This window comes from Triticum aestivum, chromosome 1B (assembly GCF_018294505.1).
Source record: "Triticum aestivum cultivar Chinese Spring chromosome 1B, IWGSC CS RefSeq v2.1, whole genome shotgun sequence".
In the NCBI taxonomy this organism is placed as follows: Eukaryota; Viridiplantae; Streptophyta; class Magnoliopsida; order Poales; family Poaceae; genus Triticum; species Triticum aestivum.
Window position 1 is genome coordinate 259835628 of NC_057795.1, and position 3836 is coordinate 259839463.

Below are 3836 nucleotides of genomic sequence, written 5' to 3' on the forward strand. Positions count from 1 at the left end.
CACTTGCTCCCCACCGTCAAAGGTGGCTAAACCATCTCGAATGGGGACAAGATATGCAGGTGGAAGAAACCCCTGGGTCTGCAACTTCACCAATTGGCTGTGGGATACGGTACACTTCTCCCAATCACCTGGCTTGGCGCTATAGGGGCGAGAGGAAGAGTTGCGGTGGCCGGCCATGATGGGATGGTTTTTTGGGTGCACTCTGATGAATCCTCGCTTGGGGAAGATGGTGTGATTTGGATCTGAGGATCCCCGTATCTTTAATAGACGATTTATTTACATGGTCAGGTTAGCAAGTGTAACAATGCTCTGGCTTCTCGCATTCGCTCGACACGTGGAGGCTGACACTATTAAGGTACAGAAGCCATTGAGTGTAACATTAAATGGGAAGCTGGACACTGCTCGTTACAACAGGTACTCTGGAGAATTCAGAGAAGGAACCCGCCTTGCAATGCTGAAGAAAATCTGCGCGCTAGACTCATCGTCATTGAATTAGGGGCTACCGAGGGAGTCCTGGATTAGGGGGTCCTCGGACAGCCGGACTATATGCTTATGCCGGACTGATGGACTATGAAAAAACAAGATTGAGGACTTCGTCCCGTGTCCAGGTGGGACTCTCCTTTGCATGGAAGGCAAGCTTGGCAATTCATATATGTAGATTCCCTTCTCTGTAACTGATGTAGGGAGGAACCCTAGGGGCCGATCTTTCACGTTTGGAGAGGATCCTACGGGGAAACATGAAGAACGTGCGGAAGAACACGAGGAAATCACGGGGGGAAAACGAGAGGATCACTAAACCGACAAGTAATCGATCACACAAGGGCTAGATCACCGAACACATGAGGTAGCACAAGATTCAAAATCAACAAAGGAAAGATACAAAGGTAGCCGTTCTTCTTCGAGAGGAGGTCTTGAATCCACGAGGGGATCTTCCCGTAAAGGGGTCTTGAATCCAAGTGGATCTTCTCCGAAGACGCCGCGGTCTCTCACGAGGAGGAGATCTGATGGATGAGCGAGGCTCTATCTCACAAACGAGCTAAATCAACGCTAACCCTCAAAATGGGGAGGAGGAGGTCTATTTATAGTGCTAAGCCATGAAGGGGTAAGTGAGGGGCGAAGGGGTACACGGGCCTCGTCCCAAGTCATGCGTGCAGGCAAGGCCGGATGATCCGGACGGGGTCCCGGATGATCCAGGCGTCGGGGGTCCGGATGATTCGGATGGAGTCCCGGACGATCCGGATGGAGTCCCGGACGATCCGGCTTTGGTAGAAGCCTTTGGGTGTCTTCGGCGCAGTTACCCGGCCGATCCGGGGGAGGGTCCGGATGATCCGGCTTGGCCCGGATGATCCGGACGGCGGTCTGGATGTCCGGCCTGGCTCCAGCAGCCGCTCCGTCTTCTTCTTCCTTCTCCTCTTCCATGCTCTGCCTTGGTCCTTGGATTCTCCATGATCATCTCGGTTGTACCTTGTGTCCAATGGCGTATGTTCGAGGTCCCATCATATGTCCTCTTGGGGCTTGGAGAGTAGTTGGAGTGTACATGGGAATACAAGATGCAACAAGGCAATCATAATGTGAGTCAATCCATGCATAGGGTACAAACTTGTGGTGAGTATGATATGTCCATCGAGCATGACATTTATGAGCACAATCAACAAATATGGAGGTGTTGGTGTACCAAAGCTCGATGTCGTGGCATGAGTGGAATTCCAAAGATGCATCCAATAAGTGTGAGCGCTCCTCAATGTGAAGGCCCATGTAGCCAATCTCCAATGTTGCTCCTCCATTCACGAGATGTATCATGTAGACAACAAGAAGGAAGCAACAATGAAAGAGTGACCCATCTAATATGCGTACTTGAGGATGGCTCAAAGGGATGGAGTTCACCTTTATAAGGATGTCGAAAATATTTGTGTTGCACATCGTGTATGCCTTCAAATAGCCAATATGCCTCATGACGGTAATGCCTTTTGAATCTTTCAAAACAAAAGAACTTTACAAACACTCAGAAAAACAAATGAGGTTAGCGGAAGTGCAAAACCTATCATTCGTGTAGTAAGATACCCAACAAGTGTATGCGTCATGCTCATCATAAGAAAGTACAAGGGAGCATTTCCTAGTATGGAGGCATATGATGCAAGAACAACCAAATACAGTAGGCTCAATCAAACAAGCATGCATCACAAGTAAGGTGTCAAAGTCTCTAAGATCAATAAGCATAGTATGGTTGCACTCAATACAAGTGGATATGAAAGAGGCAACTAATGGACACAAGAGACAATGATCAAGATATATCATGTGAGAGGCATGGGCATATATGTCATCAACCCAAGAAAGCAAGTAATAGTGGAACATGGGTGATGCAACATAGCAAGCAATCATAGCGATCAAGTCAAGCAAGCTAGTAGTGCGAAGATGCAACATACTAGAAGGAATCATGGAAAGCATGTAATGTGTGCAAATAGTGGGCATGAATAATTAACGTGCCATAGCACAAGCATGAAAGCAAGGTATGAGTAGAATAGCAAGAATGTATTGGTGAGAAGCCATGTGTAAATAGCAATGGTTCATCATGACTCTCCCAACACACCAAGCATCAATAGCATGGGGCACATGATAAACATGGCAATAGCAACAAGGATCTCCACCAAGCATGCAAATACATATTGAAGTTGCATAATGGTGAATCATGGGTATATGCAAGCAAGGGTCACAATTGCATGGCAAAATCATGTAAAGAGGCATAACATGCAAAGTGAACACGATAGTATGGGCATAAGGTGACAAGTGGTAAATAGCCCATAGCCGTGTGAGAGCCAAGTAGAAGAGATGCGTGTAGTCCGTGCACGAAGGGAACGGTGGTAAGGATAGTCCACGAGATCCCAAGTCATCGTTGCTCTCAAGAGCTCGCTTTGTCAACTCTTGGGATTGAGAGGTTGACGAGTATACGTGAGTACCTACACAAGACAAAGATAAAGGAAAAATTGTGTGTGCGTGGTATATGTACACATCATCCATCATGATGCGCACGTGCATGTGTCGGTGAGCACAAATTAGCCAATGCTCAAATAAATGAGATGCGTGATATAGAAACATGTCATCCATCATGAGAGGTTTGTTATTATGTATAGCATAAAGGAGACTCAAATTGTGTAATGCATCACGAGAAATATCTAGAGCATTGTTATTCATGGAATGCATATGGTGTACACTATCATGGGAATCATGCATAGTATGAAATGCATCAAGATCTCCTAATATGTATGAGGAAACTATGGGTGTCTCCTCATGAGCATTCATGGAAACATCACATGGAGAATATTGACAACATCCAAAATAAAGCATATTTGATTCTATGTGGTCATGGCATGACATAGTAGATGAATTGCGCAAATCATGTAAAGGAAGCATGGCAATATCATCACATGAAAAACAAATGCCAATGACCATCATCTTGTCATCTATGCCATCAGTGCAAATGGGATTTATTTTAATGGGGCATGCATAGTTACTATGTTGAGATTGAAATGATGAAATATGGGAGATCTCACTCATAGCATATGACAAGTTCAATGGATTGTCAAACATGATGTGACCAATAGAATTTTCACACGATATCCTATGGAGCATAACATCAGAACTAGGCAACTCAACATGCTCATCATCATATTCATCATAAATTGGTAAGTCATGACATGAAGAAGTCTCACTAGCATGAAGCATGCCAATAGGTGTGTCAACATCATGGGAGCAATCGATGTCAAGAGAGTCCACTAGTGGGACAAGAGAAGCACCATCACCTATGTTACCTTTGTAGCGTCGCTCATGTGTTGTAGGTG